General features: G+C 45.8%; 3 non-coding genes across 3 annotated transcripts; 1 reads left to right on the forward strand and 2 right to left on the reverse strand.

Moving 5' to 3' along the window:
* The first annotated feature begins 5,886 nt into the window (after positions 1 to 5,886).
* Positions 5,887 to 5,958, forward strand: trnaq-uug (transfer RNA glutamine (anticodon UUG)). The gene has a single exon. It is a non-coding gene; the product is annotated as a tRNA-Gln (tRNA).
* Positions 5,959 to 11,725: 5,767 nt separating this feature from the next.
* trnam-cau (transfer RNA methionine (anticodon CAU)) lies at positions 11,726 to 11,797 on the reverse strand. Its single transcript has one exon. It is a non-coding gene; the product is annotated as a tRNA-Met (tRNA).
* A 9,069-nt stretch (positions 11,798 to 20,866) lies between these two features.
* Positions 20,867 to 20,938, reverse strand: trnae-cuc (transfer RNA glutamic acid (anticodon CUC)). The gene has a single exon. It is a non-coding gene; the product is annotated as a tRNA-Glu (tRNA).
* Between the last annotated feature and the right edge of the window lie 1,556 nt (positions 20,939 to 22,494).

Raw genomic sequence — 22,494 nt, forward strand, 5'->3', positions numbered from 1 at the left:
GAGGAGAACCACAGGTGAGGGCCTTCTTGGCTCCAGATTGATGGAAATCAAGTGTCTGAGGCTGTTAGCAGCCATGAAGTTGATCTGGTTGGCACTGGTATTTGTTCTTGCTGCAGCTCAGGAGTGATTCAGGAGAAGAGTTTCAGAACAGCCCAGGTTGGGGACTGGAATTTTAAAATGTCCCCTGGAACCAAACAACCTTGGAGGGTAAAACCTCCAATCATAGCCACTCAGATGCAGCAGCAGAAGAAGCTGTCATCCACCCTGACAGTCAGAGCATCAAGTCAAGAAAACATCACCATCTTGTAGTTCCAAACCTCCACCTGTCAGATTCAGCTACTTCTTATTGTGGGACTTTAAACTTGAACACAATGGAATTTGGACAAGGAGTTTTCCTTCCAGTCCAAACATCATCGTCCAGCCTCCAACCAGAGGTCCCTCAGTTATCATGGAGCCACAGGTGGAGTCTGGATTCTTTTCTATAATGTGATGGCAATGACAGTCCTGCCAAGTGACATCACTGACATGACTGGATGACTTCAGTCATGTGACTGGATGACTTCAGTCATGTGACTGGATGGCAGTGCAGATTCCAATGTAGAGGTTGGGGAAATAGTCTCTGAGAATCCAACTTGAAGCCACGCCCTCCTTGTTCTTCAAAAACCCAAACAGCGACCATCAGTCTCCCACCAATCCTGTACTTGGTTCAATGTTGCTGTTCCATTTTGCAGCATTCATCCCCTCATTCTGGAGGCTTTAACATGAAAATGAAAATGCTGACAGACACAAATGCAAATCAGGGTATTTGACCAGAGGTGACATATCTTTTAATGCTTTTCTTGTTATATTTGTTCTATCTGTTCTGTATGGTTATATTTGTTATGGTTGTTATGGAGTTGATGGTTATTATCTCTGTTTCTTGTGTCTTTGTCTTTGTCGTCCTCCCCTTCGTCCGTCCTGGATTTTTGACCTTGGTTTCAGGAAGCGTGTGACCTCAAGTCCTTTTTCTGTGTTGCTGAACGTAGAGCCTTGCTTCATTGTGCTCGCTAAAGTGTGATCCTCCCTGCTAATTCCTTATTTCCTTGACTAATTACCCACCAAAAATTAATACCTAACTGCTTTATTTGGCTGAAGTTTAAAAGACCATCATTCTGGTAGCAACAGTCTTTCTGCCTGATAAATTCTCCACTCCAAGCTAACGATGGCTTCTCCCTCTTGTCCTCCTCTCTCCTGCTCAGAGTGCCACATGTTTTCTTCCTCCTCTGCCTCCTTTAGTGATACTGATAAGTGTGTTAAATGTAGTTTTCTTGTTGTGTTGGAGGTGAGGCTTAGCGAGGTTGAATTGGACCTGCAGCAGCTCTGCACCAAAAGCTGCGAGAGCTAGCCAGCCCTCACTAGCTGGTGTAGACCAACTTAGCTTAGCTCCTAGCTTAGGCCTAACTAGCGCTTCCCCAGCAGCTCCCAAGCATCTGGGAGAGTGCCAAGAAAAGTTGGGCCTAAGCTAGGATGTGCTTGCTCATGAAGAATTGTTGGGTGTAAATTCATTTAAGGAGTGTTGAACTGGACCTGTTCTACTTGTAAAGTGTAACTTTTGTTATTTGGTGCTTTATAGGGTGATGACTTGACTTCATTGCAGCTTTGACCTGAGCAGGTGTTCATCCTCATCTCAGTAACAGGGGACACTTTATCACAGCAGTGGACAAACATCAGCATTCATCACCCAGCAGCTCCTCTGATCAACAGAACAAGTTAAAGTATTCTGGAGAATGAGGGCATGGATCCCTCTACCTCTCACATGCTAAGCTAGCACTCTACCATTTGAGCTAATTCCTCTGTTAAGGAGCACAGCAGATGATGGAGGTTGACCTTTAGGCTGCTGAGAATTCAACAACTGAAACATTTTAGGAATTCCCTCATCTTGTTGGAAATAATTTGATAGAAGAAAACCTTGAAACATGATGTTGTTATTATTTATGTCTTTAATGCACCCAAACCTTTATTTTTCTGGGGTTTTGAGAGGTTCTGGGTCATGAATCAAAATTTAAAATGGACAAAAATGTCCTGCAGGGTCACTGGGGCCGCACGTTTCATGTTCTCAACAGATTAGAACTGTAGAGTGTGTGTGGTGTGTTTGTCAGGAGCTGTCAAGACCAAAGTTGTTGACACACAAAAGAAAGAAACATGTCAAAGTTTGTTCATTCTTGTGAGTTCAACTGAAAATTAGTTGCAGAGTGACGACAAAAATGGAGAAATCCTCACTATCCTATCCTCTTCACTACTCCATCAAAACCACTGACACACACACACACACACAAATAGTTTGTGTTTGTGAGAAGATAAAAAACCTACTATGCTTCAATAAATATAAATTGTTGAATATCAATCCTCTACTCATGTGTGGGAGTGTAGTTGTTGTGGCCGAGTGGTGAAGGCGATGGACTAGAAATCCATTGGGGTCTCCCTGCTCAGGTTCCAGTCCTGCCAACAACGTTAAACTGCTGTTCCAGAGGAGACAACACCTGCTCCTACTGTAGGTCCATGTGTCAAAGGTTTTCTTTCAAGGGCTGCAGCAGCTGATGATGAGGGAGAGAGAGAGGATTGGTCGCATGTTGTCTTGTCTCCACCATTCTGGTGTTGACCAGATACTCCAGTGGTGGTGAAGCTGATGGGAAGGTTCCATGTTCTACCAGTCTCATCTAGAACTGAGGTGGAGCTTAGGGTTAAGTAGGAATTGGTTTGGTTTAGTCCCTGGGAATGTCAGTTGGTGTGTGTGTGTGTGTGTGTGTGTTACATGCATTTCTTGTCTTATCTGTTTTTCTATTGGAGACCATTTCTCTATAGAAAGTGATCAGGACTCCTCATCCTCACAGGGACCAAAGACAAAGTAATTTGTCTTTTAGAGTTTAGGTCTGAGTAGAGTTTAGGTTCAGATTAGGGATTAGACATCCTTTGGTGAGGATTAGGATTAAGGTGAAACTGTACATGAAATGGAAATTAATGTCCGAACTAGGATAGCTGTGCAAACCTGTGTGTGTGCGTGTGTGTGTGTGTGTGTGTGCGTGTGTGTGTGTGTGTGTGTGTGTGAGTCTGTGTGTGTGTGTGTGTGTGTGTGTGTGTGTGTGTGTGTACATGCAGACTTTCCCTTGTGACAGCTGATTTGGTTTGGAATCCATCTTAGTCAGGAAATTTTGAGAAAATTCTATCATTTAATTGCAATTATTTTGATTTACAACACTGCAAAAATAAGTAAAATCATCTCCCCTCCAAAAACCCTCCTCTTCAACTTTGTACTCAAGTTGTCTCCTCATCAGGCACCACAGGATCCAGCAGGTTCAGTTAAAACGGTCATTAGAGATTGAAAAAATGTCCATCAAACACAAAATAAGGCTTCAAATAGGTTTACAATTTTATTTGATGTTGACACATTTTGTCCATTTGACATCAGGACTGCTCCCAGATCAGCTCCATGACCTCATCCCTGCACCAGATCAGCTCCATGACCTCATCCCTGCACCAGAGTACCGCCCAAGTTCATCAAGGACAGCAAACATGAGCAGATCTAGATTCACCTCCATCTTTAGAGGCTGTTGAATTTCCTCCTGAGGACCGTCAGGCTGTTTCCTTACTTTGCTGTGACCCAACAGCAGACAGCAACAAGGACTGTGGTGAACTTGGTAAAACCACCATCTGGAGTCTGGACCAAGATGCTGATGTGATCCTTTGATGAGTTTAGAATCAGTCAGAGATCAAAGACTGAAGCAGGAGATCAATGTACAGAATTCAGAGATCAAAGACTGAAGCAGGAGATCAATGTACAGAATTCAGAGATCAAAGACTGAAGCAGGAGATCAATGCACAGAATTCAGAGATCAAAGACTGAAGCAGGAGATCAATGCACAGAATTCAGAGATCAAAGACTGAAGCAGGAGATCAATGCACAGAATTCAGAGATCAAAGACTCCTGGAGCTTTGCCTTCTCTTGTCTTTGGGCCTGGATGTTCCTGAATGTTTTACTCCACCAGTAACTTGTTCATCCTCCTTTTTCTGCCTCGTGTCTCTGAATCAGCTCATCGTTTGTTGTGTCCACGTCTCCGTGTCACCACCTCAAGTCAGTTATCAACCTGTGGGAACAATAAATGCTGCCTACTTCAGAACTTTGCAGCTCAGTTGAATGTGTGGCTCCTACATTTTCTACTTGCACTCCAAAAAATTAATTCCCAAAAGGAACATTATTATTATCATGTTTTATGTAACATGAATGACACATCAATATCCAAATATATACATGACATCAATTATCTCTTGATAGGGATAAACATCAATAACAAGTGAGAGAAGTCATGTGGTTCTCCGACCTCTCTAAGCTGCATAGCAGTGCTGGAGGAGTGCTGACATCATCATTCTGGTTCCTTGCTGGATGGAGGCCTAAACTCTGCAGTGAAACCTACTGCCTTGAACTCCCTCTTCATTCTGGCTCAGGCTTTTCCTGCCAACAAGGCAGCGACAACAGAAGCAGTCAGCTGATGTCCACAGCTCAACATGAAAAGGACACTTTTCTTTGAAGACAAAACTTTCAAGGAGTTTTTGCTGCCAATACAGGACAACACCCACTCACAAACCAGTGTTGGGCAAGTTACTGAACAGCTGTAATGTGTTATTTATTACTTGTTACTGTCATTTTAAAATAATTGGTTACATTAGGATTGTGTCTGCCAGGGCCATCTTTCTGTGTGGAGTCTCCATGTTCTCCCCATGCCTGCGTGGGTTCTCTCTGGTACTCCAGCTTCCTCCTACCGTCCAAAGACATGCAATTTGGGGACGAGGCTGATTGGACACTCTAAATTGACCGTAGGTGTGAATGGTTGTTCGTCTCTGTATATTGGCCCTGCGATGGACTTGCGACCTGTCCAGGGTGTACCCCACCTCTCTCCCGTAGACGCTGGGATAGGCTCCACCCCCCCTGCGACCCTTACCAGTAAGGAATAAGCGGAAGACGACGATGGATGGATGGATAATGAACTTGAATGTGTTGAAACAGCAGATCAATGAATCCACTACCACACAATAAGATGATGACCCCCTACCACAAGATGGCGTCACAGATCCTGACGCTCTGAGCAGGAAACACCGAGCAAAACATTACAACAAAGCTCCTGTTGTTCCCTCCAGGAAAAACTGTGGCTCTGATGAGAAGAAGGATCCCAGCGTCTTCTGAGGATCCATGGTCGCACCATTGGGTAGAAGGACGATGGGGTCGGCACCAGGAGGAACCCTGGTGTCTCCGATGCAGGGAAGATGGAGCAGTGAAGAGGCCACATTGTGGCGTCCTAAAGAGGACATTTGGTGGAGCCTGAGACGGCAAACATCACGCCCCCTTCATCAGAAGAACCACAGCACCAGAAGAAAGAATCCTGGCAGTGACGACAGGGAGGATCAGGGTGACCTCCTCACCACCACCTTTGAACCTTCAAATGAACTTTAAAAAGCTTTAGAGTGGAGAAGGTTTTTAAAACATTTTATTGTTTTTTCCTTTCATTCTCATTTGTGCGATTGTCTGATTCATTAGAAATAAACACTGTCTGCTGGGTTAAAATTGACTGTGATTCTCTTTTTGCATGCAAGTTGAAAGTTCTGCCAATAAAAACCACAAGTATTTGAAGACCAAAGGAAGGACCCCCAAAGTCAGGACCCTGAGATCAAAGTGAGCGCTCTGATCTCAGAGGTCTGGGATATTTCCCATCCCATGGTCCTTCAAATAAGAGCTCTGTGTCACTGTCTCAAAGTTTTCAACCGTATTTGTTTGTGAAAATTAAAACCAGATGACCACTGTAGTCCCTCCTACATGATTAGTGCCATATTTCGTCTCAATCACATCTTCTTTGGACAGGTTCCATGGTGTAACGGTTAGCACTCTGGACTTTGAATCCAGCAATCCGAGTTCAAATCTCGGTGGAGCCTCCAGCACGTCTCTGACAGGCTTTGAAAGTGGAGTTGTGTTTGTCCGTGGCCAACTCCTGCTCCTTGGCTGCGGTGGACGGGAGGAGGCTCAGGTCCTAACAATGCTGCCTCCAGCTTTAATTAAGACCTCAGTTTTGTCCTGGTTGAGCTGGAGAAAGTTCTCTGTCACCATGACAGGTAAATGGACATCAACTGGTCCTGAGTCATCAGGAGACACGGCCATGTGAAAAGAAGAGAATGGCTGCTAGCTTGACAAAGAACTGCACAAACCAGGTTCAAGCTGGACTTTGGACCCTGGTATCTGCAACGACTCCATCAACTCCTAATCTAGCAGCTCTGCTGGGTCCAACTATTTTACAGAACATTTGACAGACCTGTGGAGCAGTGAGGACACACATGAGTTGATCACATGATCCACTGAAGCACCATTTTACCTGCCACTGAGGTCACCAGCATGAACTGGAGTTGGGAATCTTGAATTGAACCTGGTATCACAGCGACACCTACTGCTGCAAAATGGAACAGCAACATTGAACCCAGTACAAGATTGGAGGGAGACTGATGGTCGCTGTTTGGGTTTTTGAAAAACAAGGGGGGCGTTGGTTCAAGCTGGATTCTCAGAGACTATTTCCCCAACCTCTACATTGGAATCTACACTGTCATCCAGTCATGTGACTGAAGTCATCCAGTCACGTGACTGAAGTCATCCAGTCATGACTGAAGTCATCCAGTCATGTGACTGAAGTCATCAATTCATGTCAGTGATGTCACTCTGCAGGACTGTCATTGCCGTCTCATTCTAGAAAAGAACCCAGACTCCACCTGTGGCTCCATGATAACTGATGGACCTCTGGTTGGAGGCTGGACGATGATGTTTGGACTGGAAGGAAAACTCCTTGTCCAAATTCCATTGTGTTCAAATTTAAAGTCCCACAATCAGAAGTAGCTGAATCTGACAGGTGGAGGTTTGGAACTACAAGATGGTGATGTTTTCTTGACTTGATGCTCTGACTGTCAGGGTGGATGACAGCTTCTTCTGCTGCTGCATCTGAGTGGCTATGATTGGAGCTTTTACCCTCCAAGGTTGTTTGGTTCCAGGTGAAACTTGTGAAACACACACAGTGACCCCGCATGTCGTTTTTGTCCAACTTAAATTTTCATTCATTACCCAGAACCTCTCAAAAGCCCTGAAGAAAAATTGAATATTTGGTGTTTGAAAGCCATAAATCACATCCATATCATCTCGTCCATCTCAGTCTGACCTCATCTTTGTTTGTTGTTTTTAAAGAGGGACAAATTGGTACTTGGTTAAAAAAGCACTCTGGGAAAATGATCCTGCTTTCAGGGAGGTCTTTGGTGAGTTTGCTAACAATGCAGAGAACCATGACGGAACCAAGCACAAGGCTGCTGCCCTCCGCATCACAGCTACACTTTGGAGTCTGTTTGAACTGAATGTGAAGGGTCTGACATCATCACACCAGTACGACAACAAGTGACCGTGAACCAAAGAAAACCTTCACTGATGAGTCCATGGATCTAATTGATCTGTGCCATTTCCTGATCTTCAGGTTCGTTCTTTGATTTCTTTCTTTGATCTCTAAATTCTGTGCTTTGGTTTCCTTGGTCAGTCCTTGAATTCTGGTTCGTAATAAAAAAGAACTCCCAGCATATTTCTGCAGACCATAGATAGGGATTTTACCAACTGCACCATAGCAACCCTCTTGCTGTCTGCTGCTGTGCCATTGAAAAGTAAGACAGCCTGGCAGTCAACAAACTGGGCTCAACAGAAAAATGTCAACTAAAGATGGATTAAAGACCAGGAGGAAATGTAACCAACCTACAAAGATGGAGGAGAATTGAGACCCACATGTTTGCCATCCTTGATGAACTGTCCACTGGTGCAGGGGATGAGGTCATGGCGATGATCTGGGAGCCAGTCCTGGATGTTAAATGCCCTGATGATGGACAGTGCAGTGGCAAAATGTCCGGTCCACTGACTGAACTCTGCCACAAATGAGGAACAACAGTCAGCAAGGAGTAGAAACGAAGAGGAGAAATGGAGAGAACAGAAAGAATGAGAGATCATGGAGGAAAGAGGCTGATATTTGCAAGTGTTCTGACTACAACACAGCAATCTAGAGAAACCATGACCTGGATTACTGAGGACCTCCACTGGCAGTTCATTTCTGTTGATCATAGGGCCATGCTGGGTGAAGCAGGACTGAATCCTGGGACTGAGGTTGTGGAGCAATGGTCACCTTTCCTGCTGAAACTGTCAATTCTTCTGCTTGGTTCTCTCCACAAAACCAGTCCCTTAACGGAGCTCAAACCCCAGTTACAGCTGTGAGAGCCCAGAATCGGACACACTGGACCATCAGGAACAGCTTTGTGCTTTCAAACAACAGAGACGACACTCAAGGACTCAGGGAACGCAGGAATCTCTGGCCTCAGCTGACATGTTGAATTTCAGCAACACTTCATGATGCTGAGTTTAGCAAACCAATGAGAAGATGAAGGAGGCCGTCAACTCCTTCAAGCTCAACATCTCCACTGCTTTACCTCAGGAGGTCAGAGGTCAAAGCAGAACCTGCACCCCCCACCTCTGATGTTTACTCCACACAGAGATGAGGGGTCGGTTCAGAAGAGTGAGCTGGAGTCTGGGCAAGTCTTTTCATTCAGTCCCTGGTTTAAACAATTGTCTCCACCAACTTCAGTATGGGTCTGGACCTGCACAGGTTCCAATTCCTGTCTTGGTCCCAAGGGTTTGTTGAACCAGAGAAGCTCCAACTGGTGACGCTCATCCAACCATGCATGAAGGTCAACCTGCATTATCTGCTGTGCTCATTAGCAGGGACTTAGCTCCAATGGTAGAGTGCTAGCTTAGCATGTGAGAGGGAGAGGGATCCATACCCTCGTTCTCCAGAATACTTTAACTTGTTCTGTTTATCAGAGGAGCTGCTGGGCGATGAATGCTGATGTTTGTCCACTGCTGTGATAAAGTGTCCCCTGTTACTGAGATGAGGATGAACACCTGCTCAGGTCAAAGCTGCAATCAAACCAGGGACTTTGAACCACACAGGTAGTGAAGGAGTTTGTCACCAGGCTTTGAAACTTCCCACCATCTCCTGAATGTGGAGCAACTTGTCCTGCCAAAACTGTCCCCTCTTCCATCCTTAATAACACCTGTCCTGACAGCCGCTCAGGCTGCAGCAGTGAAAGCGCTGAATGCAGCCAGGATACACAATGACTCAACACAGGAATCTGTTGACTCAGCTGGAGAAGCAGAGGGTCCACCAAGACCAGCAGACACCTTCATTCTTGATTCTTGATTCAAGGGCAGCCCCTTGAGATGCACCATCTAATTTTGGAGGGGGTCCTGACAAATAATGACCAACAATACAACAATAATAAAAGTAGATTCTATTTTCAACACAAGGACACACACATCATACACCCAGGTACAGGCCAACAATGTTCCCCAAAGCCCCCCCCCCCCCCCCATCCAGTATTATACAAAGTATGATCAGAGATCCCACTACAGAATAAGAGTGGGCCTGTGTTCACATACTCATACATTTAAACACCCATCTAAATAAATACTGCTTCCATGCACCATTAAAGTACACAATGCATATTCATACACAAATATCCACATATTTACAGTACAGAGAACAAACAAGAACAAGTAGAGAGTGAATCCTGGAGAGAAAAGGGGAGGTGCATCAGAAACAAGAGCAGATGTTTGAAAATGCTTGATGATTTGAAGATGAGAAAGGAAGAGAGAGACCCAAGTGAGGAGGAAAGGTTGTTCCAATCTGATGGAGCTTTAAATACAACCGGTCAAAGCAGGAGGCCGTCCCCACTGATCCTGGATCTGCTCGACCTTCCTGCCTGTTAAAAGGAAGGTTTTCATCACCACTGTTGCAGGATGTGCTGCTGGTGGAGAATTGTTGGGTGTAGATTCATTGAAGCAGTTTGGTGCTGGACCTGCTGTACTAGTAAAGAGTCATGAGAGAACTTTGTTGTGATTTGGTTCTAACAAATAAAAATGACTTGACTTGATTTGGTGCCTCATGAGGAGAAAATTTGGGCACAAAAGTTGGACAAGAGTGTTTGTGGAGGTTGTGGATCAAAGTTCTATTGATATACAACACAGAAAATCAAACAATGTGAAGCAGGCTAATGAACAATAAATCAAATATAAAAATGCTTTATTTGAAGATCTAGAATATCTTGTGAATATCTGGAGCTTCATTCCAGCAGCAGACCTCCTCAGGTGATGACTTCATATTTGACATGTTTACCATTCAATGAGACTCATTGTCAGTCCATTGAAATCTACTGGTGTTCCTGGTGAGTTGATTTAACAACATGAGCTGACAGAATCTACGTTCAGGTAGGAACCACCACATCCAGGGGTCTGGACCTTTGAGCAGGCAGAGCCATCAAAGTAGCAGACTAAGCTAGCAGACATGAGCATTGAGAAGAAACTGATACCTGAGTCTACTTTTGGGTCTGGACCTTTGAGCAGGCAGAGCCATCAAAGTAGCAGACTAAGTTTATGTAAATTAGAGGCACACACACATGTTAATGGTGAGGTTTATTGAATCAGCAAACAAGTGAAACATTTTCTATGCCATGTGTTCTGGGGAGGGACCTGGGAAGCACAGGGGGGCCGGCCATCCTGCCTGTGGAAAATGAAGACCCCAGTGTCAGTCAGTGGTAATCAGTGTGCAAGGCCTGGTATTTAGTGTTGATCTAGTTTGTCTCATGTAAATGTGGCAGTTTCAGTCGTCACGGTCAGTCCTCACCTCTTCCTGGTGGTTTCCTTAAAGGGGGTGGAGCCAAAAGGGGAGAGTGGCCCAAGGAAGCTCCTTAAGAGCTGTAGGTGCAAACCTTTGCTCCCAGATGGGGGAGGGGGTACAATCACAGGCGAGGTTCATTGAATGATTATGTGGATGTATGACTGAGTTGGTGTAGTAGTCTGGAATCATGTATATATTTAGTCAGATTCAGTTGTTGAGATGGTGCTGGTTTGATGTAAATATTGATTGTAGAGCATGGTTGTGGTCTCACCTCCACTCTGTGGGCCATCCATCATCATCTTCTGCTTATTCCTTACTAGTAAGGGTCGCGGGGGGGCTGGAGCCTATCCCAGCATCTACGGGCGAGAGGCGGGGTTCACCCTGGACAGGTCGCCAGTCCATCGCAGGGCCAACACATAGAGACGAACAAACATTCACACTCACAGTCACACCTACAGTCAATTTAGAGTATCAATCAGCCTAGTCCCCTAATGTCCATGTCTTTGGACAGTGGGAGGAAGCCGGAGTACCTGGAGAGAACCCACGCAGGCCCGGGGAGAACATGGAGACTCCACACAGAAAGATCCCACGCCCGAGCCGGGACTCGAACCCGGAACCTTCTTGCTATGAGGACACAGTGCTGACCACTGCACCACCGTGCAGCCCCGCTATGGGCTGGTCTGTCTAATTTCCTGCAGCCAGGAGGGAATTAAAGGCAGTCAGGGGTTTTTAATTTAAGTTGATGGTGTCTCATGCAATCTCTTTCAATACTCCAGTGGTGGTTTAAGTGAAGAAAAACATGGGTTAGTCAGTAGGACTCTGTGTGTTTGTGTGTGTGAGAAGTGGACTGTTGTTAACTCTCACAATGGTTGGTGATTGTGGAGGAAGAAAAAATCCTTATGAACCTCTTTTTAACAGACACACATTTCTAAAGATGCTGGTTCATTTTATTTTTCTTCTTTTAGCAGAGGATGGTTTCGATCCATCGACCTCTGGGTTATGGGCCCAGCACGCTTCCTCTGCGCCACTCTGCTCTACCATTGACTGAGCAGTCCTTGTTTTAGGAGAGCATTCTCTGTGTTTGTCTCTGCCCTGCTCTCCTGCTCTCTTTCCCCTCATTTAGTCCTTGACATGATCCATGCTCTACAGCTCTGCGGGTGGAATGAAGACCTGCGTCTGCTCTGCCCGTGCCGTCCTTCGTCTCAACCTAAATTGTTTGACCCACCTTTATAATGATCGGACTCGCTCCCGCTGAGCGCGCCAGGCGCTGCAGACAACACAACCAAACTGGCCCCGATCAGGATTTGACAGGCCGAACTCGCGCCGAAATCTTTACAAAAAATCCATTTTTGTCACCCACGTGAAGATGGGTGGGAACATGCCCTAAAAACACCAAGAATAATATCCACCACCTTCTGAACGGGGCCTGGCCCGTCTCCTGCATCAGGGGCCGCCGCAGTCGCCCATCAGCTGTTCATCAGCTGTTCGCCGCAACACTCAATGAGACAAAGACATAGAAGCTCAAGCTGCTGTTGAGGAGGCTCTGATCCTAGAGTGGTTAGTACTCTGTGTTGTGACCGCAGCAACCCTGGTTCGAATCCGGGTCACGGCAGCATGAGATAAATTTCTTTGTGTGTATTGATGGACACAAGCCAAGCAGAAATTTCCCACGATGCAATAGGGCAGTGTTTGGTCAGTGTTGAGCAGGCGTCAGTCTGACAATGATGTCATATTATTGTGTCATCACTTGACCAGACCCAAAAGTAGGCTCAGGTATCAGTTTCTTCTCAATGCTAACGTCTGCTAGCTTAGTCTGCTACTTTGATGGCTCTTCCTGCTCAAAGGTCCAGACCCCTGGATGTGGTGGTTCCTACCTGAACGTAGATTCTGTCAGCTCATGTTGTTAAATCAACTCACCAGGAACACCAGTAGATTTCAATGGACTGACAATGAGTCTCATTGAATGGTAAACATGTCAAATATGAAGTCATCACCTGAGGAGGTCTGCTGCTGGAATGAAGCTCCAGATATTCACAAGATATTCTAGATCTTCAAATAAAGCATTTTTATATTTGATTTATTGTTCATTAGCCTGCTTCACATTGTTTGATTTTATGTGTTGTATATAAATAGAACTTTGATCCACAACCTCCACAAACACTCCAACTTTTGTGCCCAAATTTTCTCCTCCTGAGGCACCAAATCAAGTCAAGTCATTTTATTTGTTAGAACCAAATCACAACAAAAGTTCTCTCATGACTCTTTACTAGTAGAGCAGGTCCAGCACCAAACTGCTTCAATGAACCTCCACCCAACAGTTCTCCACCAGCAGGACATCCTGCAACAGTGGTGATGAAAACCTTCCTTTTAACAGGCAGGAAGGTCGAGCAGATCCAGGATCAGTGGGGACGGCCTCCTGCTTTGACCGGTTGTATTTAAAGCTCCATCAGATTGGAACAACCTTTCCTCCTCACTTGGGTCTCTCTCTTCCTTTCTCATCTTCAAATCATCAAGCATTTTCAAACATCTGCTCTTGTTTCTGATGCACTTCCCCTTTTCTCTCCAGGATTCACTCTCTACTTGTTCTTGTTTGTTCTCTGTACTGTAAATATGTGGATATTTGTGTATGAATATGCATTGTGTACTTTAATGGTGCATGGAAGCAGTATTTATTTAGATGGGTGTTTAAATGTATGCGTATGTGAACACAGGCCCACTCCTTTTCTGTAGTGGGATCTCTGATCATACTTTGTATAATACTGGATGGGGGGGGGGGGGGGGGCTTTGGGGAACATTGTTGGCCTGTACCTGGGTGTATGATGTGTGTGTCCTTGTGTTGAAAATAGAATCTACTTTTATTATTGTTGTATTGTTGGTCATTATTTGTCAGGACCCCCTCCAAAATGAGATGGTGCATCTCAAGGGGCTGCCCTTGAAATCAAGTATCAAGAATGAAGGTGTCTGCTGGTCTTGGTGGACCCTCTGCTTCTCCAGCTGAGTCAACAGATTCCTGTGTATCCTGAGTCATTGTGTATCCTGGCTGCATTCAGTGCTTTCACCGCTGCAGCCCAGCGTGATTGCCAGTCAGGACAGGTGTTATTAAGAATGGAAGAGGGGACAGTTTTGGCAGGACAAGTTGCTCCACATTCAGGAGATGGTGGGAAGTTTAAAAGCTGCCATAAATCTTGATAACAAACTCCTTCACTGTGTGTGGTTCAGAGTCCCTGGTTTGATTGCAGCTTTGACCTGAGCAGGTGTTCATCCTCATCTCAGTAACAGGGGACACTTTATCACACCAGTGGACAAACATCAGCATTCATCACCCAGCAGCTCCTCTGATCAACAGAACAAGTTAAAGTATTCTGAGAAGGAGGGCATCGATCCCTCTACTGCTCACATGCTAAGCGAGCGCTCTACCATTTGAGCTAATTCCCCTGTTCAGGAGCACAGCAGATAATGGAGGTTGACCTTCATGCATGGTTGAATGAGCGTCACCAGTTGAAGCTTCTCTGGTTGACCAATGTAATGGAGACCAAGGGTTCCATGACATCAATGATTAATTGAAGGTAACATTTGTCTTGGTATGAACAGTTTATGTAAATTAGGGGCACACACACATGTTAATGGTGAGGTTTATTGAATCAGCAAACATGTGAAACATTTTCTATGCCATGTGTTCCAGGGAGGGACCTGGGAAGCACAGGGGGACCGGCCATCCTGCCTGTGGAAAATGAAGACCCCAGTGTCAGTCAGTGGGAATCAGTGTGCAAGGCCTGGTATTTAGTGTTGATCTAGTTTGTCTCATGTAAATGTGGCAGTTTCAGTCGTCACGGTCAGTCCTCACCTCTTCCTGGTGGTTTCCTTAAAGGGGGTGGAGCCAAAAGGGGAGAGTGGCCCAAGGAAGCTCCTTAAGAGCTGTAGGTGCAAACCTTCGCTCCCAGATTGGGGGGGGGGGGGGGGGGTACTGATTGTAGAGCCTGGTTGTGGTTCATTTTATTTGTTCTTTTAGCAGAGCATGGTTTCAATCCATTGACCTCTGGGTTCTGGGCCCAGCTCTCTTCTGCTGAGCCACTCTGCTGGAGCAGGAAAAGAAGAAGGGATCTGAATTTCAAATGTTTCACATTGATAGGCTCCAGCCCACCCCCCACCCCACCCCCCTCACCCCTCCCACCCCTCCCACACACACAACCCTAAACAGGATAAGTGGAAGAAAATGGATGGATGGATGTTTCCCAGTTTGGTCATGACATTCCCTTTTTTTAACCTGTCCTGTTCAGGAAATGGAAATGGAAATTTAGCTGCTATGTTGAATCAGAAAAACCTTTTGAAGTCTACTTTTGCTTCAGTCAGAAAGTGGACTGTTGTTAACTCTCACAATGGTTGGTGATTGTGGAGGAAGAAAATATCATTATGAACCTCTTTTTAACAGACACACATTTCTAAAGATGTAGGTTCATTTTATTTTTCTTCTTTTAGCAGAGGATGGTTTCGATCCATCGACCTCTGGGTTCTGGGCCCAGCACGCTTCCTCTGCTCCACTCTGCTCTACCATTGACTGAACAGTCCTTGTTTTAGGACAGCATTCTCTGTCTTTGTCTCTGCCCTGCTCTTCTGTTCTCTTTCCCCCCAACCAGTCAAAGCAGACGTCCGTCCCCACTGATCCTGGATCTGCTCGACGTTCCTGCCTGTTAAAAGGAAGGTTTTCATCACCACTGTTGCAGGATGTGCTGCTGGTGGAGAATTGTTGGGTGTAGGTTCATTGAAGCAGTTTGGTGCTGGACCTGCTCTGCTTGGAAAGAGTCATGAGAGAACTTTGTTGAGACTTGACTTGACACACACACACACACACACACACACAATCCTAAACAGGATAAGTGGAAGAAAATGGATGGATGGGTGTTTCCCAGTGTGGCTCTGCAGCAGGAGGTCTTGTAGAAACAGAGACTGACCTGACACCAGCTCCCTCTGGAACAATGGTTCATTCATTCATCGGTGCCAGGAGGCCTAAAAACACAAAACACCAATTCAATCCAGGACCTTGGAGCCTGAACTGAAACTCCATCACACGGTGGCTCTGCTGGGGCTCCCACAGGTGAGTGAGGCTGAGCTCCAGTCTGCTCTGAGGAGGCAGCAGACATCTGCACCACTCAGAGGTTTGGTTGGTGGCTTTGACAAAATCCCAACAAACTAAAATCCTGTTGAAGCAGGAAGTTCTAGTTGAACTCTCATCCACGTCACATGACCAAGAAAACCTCCTCTTTCATTCAGACCAGAACAGACAAACATAGAAACATTGACACGACAGGTGGGCACCGTCAACTTAAAGCACGTTAAAATGGCAAAATATGAGGCCATGCATGCATTTATTATGCAAAATATTTGATACTTTATTGATAATAAGGATTCCAAGAAACTTTCTGAAACCAGGCCACCCTGTGCCGTGTGCTAGCCTATGGAAACAAACAGACCCAGAATCAGATATAGAGGTTCAGGTTCTGGATGGTTCTGGTTGGTTCCTGCAGTAATTGAAGCAGTTAAAGGCATATATATCCAAGTGTGTGTGTGTGTGTGTGTGTGTGTGTGTGTGTGTGTCAAAAACTGACCCACTTCTTTTGCCAACATGAGCCCACAGTGGTGGTGTCTCTAAAGAGGTGGAGCTCTGTCCTTCACCTGCTAGGTTCCAGCAGGCAGCTCAGGTCTAGTTTTCTTCACTGAGCCTCCATGATGAGTTTCCTCTGAGAAGTTCTTGTCCAAGGTCCCAGCTGGTAAAACCATTGTCACCAGTGATACTGGGACCCTGCAGTCCAGTGGTCTTATCAGGACCACACTGGACCTGCCGTCTTTGTTTGTTGTGTTGTTGTGCAATGTGAGAGAACGTGACAGACCATTTTATACCAAAGAAAGGCTGTGTGTGTGTGTGTGTGTGTGTGTGTGTGTGTGTGTGTAACCATGTTAATCTCTTTTAAATAAATGTTTCAGCCTGCTATTATTTGGATGCTGTATGATTCCTGCAACCCCAGACTAACTCAGGTGTTCGTACTGCAACCTAAAGTATGGTGATGAGGAGAATGATGAACAATCCACAAGGTGATCAGAAAATAAGAAATGGATTCAGGAACAACAAACCCATCTCTGAACATGTGATTGAAACATGTGAGTGGGACTGGCAGAACCTGGCTTTACCTCAAAGTGTCTCATCCAGAGATCTGTGACAGGCGTCTGCTGTGGAGGGTCAGTCTGTCCGTCCACATTCAGATCATCGATGCAGCGACTCTGCTAGGATCAAACTACTCAGGATGAAACAGACCAATGTTGACATCAAGTAGCAACTCAGCAGCTGATCAACTGAGTCCTCAGCACCAGTAGAGCCTGGTCCTGGTCCCTGGGGGGCTCCAACCACCAGCCTCTCTGTTAACAGCCGAGCGCCACAGAGACTCTGAGTCTCCTGCTGTTCATGAAGAGTTTTCAGGCTAAATTCAGTGTGTGAGGTCCACACTGCACATTTGAGGGACCATGAAGGACAGAGGAGAGTCTGACTGTCATGGTGAAAGCCTTCAGCACTAGAACTGAAACAGCCCCCACCATCTTAACCCCCCCAGACCAAACATCATCGTCCAGCCTCCAACCAGAGGTCCCTCATCATGGAGCCACAGGTGGAGTCTGGATTCTTTTTTAGAATGAGACGGCAATGACAGTCCTGCAGAGTGACATCACTGACATGAATGGATGACTTCAGTCACATGACTGGATGACTTCAGTCACGTGACTGGATGACTTCAGTCACATGACTTCAGTGCCAAACAGTGCACACTGGTGCCGACCAGTCAAAACCACCTCAGACTGTATCATTCTATATGCTTGGCTGTAGTGTGTGTGTGTGTGTGTGTGTGTGTGTGTGTGTGTGTTTTTAAAAAGGCAAAAAAGTCTTTTTTTCAGCAACAGAACTTTAATATAAACACAAAATGAAAAGCAGAACAAGCCAGAACCCAAAATATGGATTTACAGAGGAAGCGTGCTGGGCCCAGAACCCAGAGGTGGATGGATCAAAACCATCCTCTGCTAAAAGAAGGGAACAAAATAAACCTGGTTGTTTTGAAATATGAATCTGTTGAAGAGGGTGGAAATGGTGAGGGAGTCAGTTGTTCCTTTTGTTTTATGACAGAGACCTCATTGTGAACTAAATCATTTTAATTCTTTACTTGAAGATTCACGCTTTTTCGCTCAAAATGTTTGACAACTTCCTCCATGCTGGCGCCCCATCACACACAACAGGTGCACTTGTCCTCTTTTCACCTCTGACCCTCAAACATTCACAGTCTTCCAGTGAACGTCCAATTGTCCTCTGAAAGAAGAGATGAATCTTTCCCTGCTGAGACTCCTGATCTCTGACTGTCACTAGCATGTGCTAGCAGAATACAGCACTCCTTCTTCATGATCTGTCTTTGTCTCTGACCAGCTCTCCTGCTCTCTTTCCTCCTACCAGTCAAAGCAGACATCTGCACCTACTGATCTTGGATCTGCTGCCCGTTCCTGCCTGGTAAAAGAAGGAACCAGCACCTGGTTCTCCAGGCTGAATGAACTCCAGGACGTTGGCCAGCCATGTCAGTTGAAACCTTATTTGTCCTAATAGAGAAAAAATAAGTCTGATTGTTGATGAAAGATGTCCTCATGGCTTTGAAACTGTGGTTGGGGACCAGCCAACATGAGCACATTCATGGAAGAATAGCAGTAAAAACAGGAAGTGTCAGTTAGCAAGTACTCACCAGTCTGTCACTATCATACTTGATTCTAGTGGAACAAAATGGCTGCTGCTGACTGTGCTGCCTGGTGGAGGATCACTCTTCACCATCCTCTCAGGCCTTGATGGAACCAAAAAGGCCAGTTCCTGGAGAAGATCTTCTAGGGGTCCAGGTTAAAGCGGTGCCCCAGCTGGCACCAGGCGCTGACCCAGGTCCTGCATGGGAGATACTGTCAGTTCTGTTCTGCCCTGCTCACAACCACAGGCTGGTGTTGAGGCCTGCAGCAACCAGGGCCCCAGTCACCAAGAGTATAAAGGCTGGTCATTGTGGCAGTGGGAGGAGTCAAAATGAAGACAGACCAATGTGAGCAGGACGTTCCTGGAGAAGTCAGAAGAACTTGACCATGTTTCCTACAGTACCCAGGAGGCCTGGTAGTTGTTGGGAAGGAAGCTCCAAAAGCAAAGAGCAGACAGCAGGACATCAAAAGAAAAGATCCAGACACTAAAACTACAAGTAGAAACAAGAAGAAATCCTAAAAGTTTTGTAAAGATACTACAAGGTTGGATATACATTATTATATACACTACTATTCTCATTGACTCCTAAAGAGGGACAGGAAACATTAGAATGTGGATCAGATCAGCTGATTTCAGTGTTGAGTCCATCCCTCCATCCACTTTCTGTTCTTATCCTTTAAGGGTCATGGGGGGGGGGGGGGGGGGCGATCCCAGGTGACATTGTTCAAGAGGCAGGGTTCACCCTGGACAGGTCACCAGTCCATCAGGACAAATGAGGTGGTCGGTATCATGCAACCTAAACTAAAACATTAGTCAGATCAAATTCAGATTAAAGCAAGAGTCTCCAGATCAAAGCCAGAATTCCTGATGATGTCATCAGGGCTTTGACAGTAGCTAGAATTCTGTCTTTGATCTCAGGAGGACATGAAAGAAACACAATTTAGAAAAGTATATGAGACCACGGCAGCATGATGGTTTAGGGGTCAGCACTGTGGCCTCACAGCAAGAAGGTTCTGGATTTGAGTCCAGGCTCGGGTGCAGAATCTGCATGTTCTCCCCGTGCATGCGTGGGTTCTCTCTGGGTACTCCGGCTTCTTCCGACCGTCCAAAGACATGTAATTTGGGATGAGGCTGATTGGACACTCTAAATTGACTGTAGATGTGAGTGTGAATGGTTTTGGCGACCTGTCCAGGGTGAACCCCGCCTCTGGCCTGTAGATGCTGGGATAGGCTCCAGACCCCTCGACCATCAATGTAGGTCTTTTGTTAATTGCATGCGACATGAAATTATTATTGGTCACTTTTCTAGCAACAGTCTCACAGTGGCAAGACAAGAACACTTCTACTTTTAATGTTGACAGTTTGTTCAACACTAAACTTCATCCAGTACCATGTTGTCAAACACTGGAACCTCCACAGCACCTGAACAGGGACTTGAACCCTGGACCCTCAGATTAAAAGTCTGATGCTCTACCGTCTGAGCTCCTCAGGCTCTTTCTACAGCATTGAGACAGGAACAGAAACACCTGTGAAGGTCAAACTGATGCTTTCTTGACTTGTTCAGTCCTCCATGTTGAAGTCCACCATGCTTTTGATTGGCTCTGATTCTCTGTGGCAAAATCCAACAAGAGGCTCCAAAAATGTCCTGAATGTCACAAGAATGCACAGGACAAGATGTTAGTTTCCTTCATGTCTGCAGTTCCTCCACTGGAAAGTAAAGTCAATGCTGCTCCTCTGCTGAAACCTGGGATCGGACCAGGGACCTTTAGATCTTCAGTCTAAGGCTCTCCCAACTGAGCTGGTTCAGTTCTGAGGGAGGGCCCTGCTTCTCTCATTTATAATCTCTTCCACTCTCACTAGAACTTAGAGAGGATTGGAGCTTCTGAAGTCCTGACACAAATCAAACCAGGGACTTTGAACTACACAGTGAAGGAGTTGGTCATCAAGGTCGATGGCAGCTTATTAAGTTCTAGCTTTGATCAAATATAAGAAATGTAAATGAATTCAACATTGATTGCATTTCCCTCCTTTCTTTGGTGCAAGGAACTGAGGACTGGAGCTCTAAGTTTTCCAGTTCCTACATCAGTGAATGGACTTTCTGTGCTGCAAGGAGCCAAAGCTACTAAGGAGGATTACAGTTTGTCCTTGCAGGAGTCAGTGACTTAATAGAGTCTAACAAAGGGTTGGACCTGAATGAGACAGTCACCCTTCAACATGGGGCCATGGTAGAGTGAACCAAGAACACTACAATGGGGGTGAGAGTGGAGCCATGATGGACTCACAGTTCATCACCTCCACCATCATGTGGACCACCTGATCACCTCTCCCTCAACCTCTAAATAACTCATTCCCTGACCGGGAATCGAACCCGGGCCGCGGCGGTGAGAGCGCCGAATCCTAGCCACTAGACCATCAGGGACCACACTGAGCTCTCCAACAACAGAGACTATAGACAATGACTCAAGAACACAGGACTCTGTGGTCTCAGCTTGAGATGCAGAGGGTCCACCAAGACCACCAGACACCTCAGCCCCCTAAAGACAGTCCACCCGCAGGATCAGCTTCTATCACTCAGTGGTCCAGAACCATTATGGAGCCTGATCAGGAATGTGAGCAAAGCTCTTGGAACAGGCCTGCTGCCACCACAACTAAGATCCTGCAGGTCACTAGAAACTCCAGTGTCCAGCTGACAAGTGGACGTTCCTCTGATCTGTGGTGGTGCTGAGTTTAGCAAACATCTCCAACAAGAAGACGAAGGAGGCCATCAACTCCTCCAAGCTCAACATCTATACTGGCTTTACTGGGAGATCAGGAGGTCAAAGCAGACCTTCCCCCTCCACCTCAGATGGTTTCTACTCACAGAGATGAGGGACCAGTTCAAACCAACTCCCTGGAGCTCCCTTAAGCCATTGTCCCCCTCAGCTAACATCTGGATCTGGACCTGCACCGGTGCTGACTTGTGTCTTGAGTCCCCAGAGTTTGTTGAACCAGAGAAGCTTCAACTGGTGGCGGTCGTACAACCAAGCGTGAAGGTGAGCCTGCATTGTCTGATCTGGAGCTAACAGGAATTAGCAAGTTAGCAACATTTCTAGAGTTGCTGCTAAGTTGAATTTGAATTTATTTGTTGAAAGGTTCCAGTTTCTATGAGGTCAGGGAAGATTGGTGTGGATCTAAAGGTCCCTGGTTGGATTCCCACCTCTCACAGAGGACCTGATGCTTCACGTGAGCTGTGGGATTGGTCTTTACTGCTGAGACAGAAAGAATCCTCCCACATTGGCTTCTTTTAACTGTCAACATTGGTTTGGCTCATTGGAACATTTTCAAACCCTCGTTGCTCAGATTTTACATGAATTTGATCATGACTTTAGACAAATGTTCTGTTTATTAATTAAATAATCACTTCAGTTATGAATTTAGTGACTCAACCAGACTTGGTCCATGACAAAAGTCAGTCTGGTTATTATTCAGTTTCCAGTCAGTAGGGACACACACACACACACACACACACACACACACACACACACAGCCTGTCTTCAGTATAAAATGGTCTGTCACGTTCTCTCACGTTGGAAGATTTCTCTGACTCCATTGTGAATACAGAGATTCTTCATCTGCCACCTGAGTCTTGATCCACTGATTCCTCTGATCCACCTTTTTTGCTCCAACAAGGCTGACATGGATCAGGTGGGTCCATGTCATCCAATCAGGATGACCCAGTCATGTGACTGAAGGAGCTGAGAGCTTCGAAACATCATGGGTGATGGTGTCTTCCACTGTAGTCAGCAGCCACAACTCCTCTATCAACACCTGTCAGAGACCTGCTGGAGGCCCCACTGAGGTTTGAACTGGGATCACTGGATTCACAGTCCAGAGTGCTCACCATTCCACCATGGAACCATCAAAGATGAAACGTGTGAGACAAAGTATGGCACTAATCATGTATGAGTGACTGCAGTGGTTTTCTGGATCTAATTT

This window comes from Aulostomus chinensis, chromosome 1 (assembly GCF_037954235.1).
Source record: "Aulostomus chinensis isolate RoL2024-O1b breed Wild chromosome 1, RoL_Achi_v1.0, whole genome shotgun sequence".
NCBI classification, from domain to species: domain Eukaryota; kingdom Metazoa; phylum Chordata; class Actinopteri; order Syngnathiformes; family Aulostomidae; genus Aulostomus; species Aulostomus chinensis.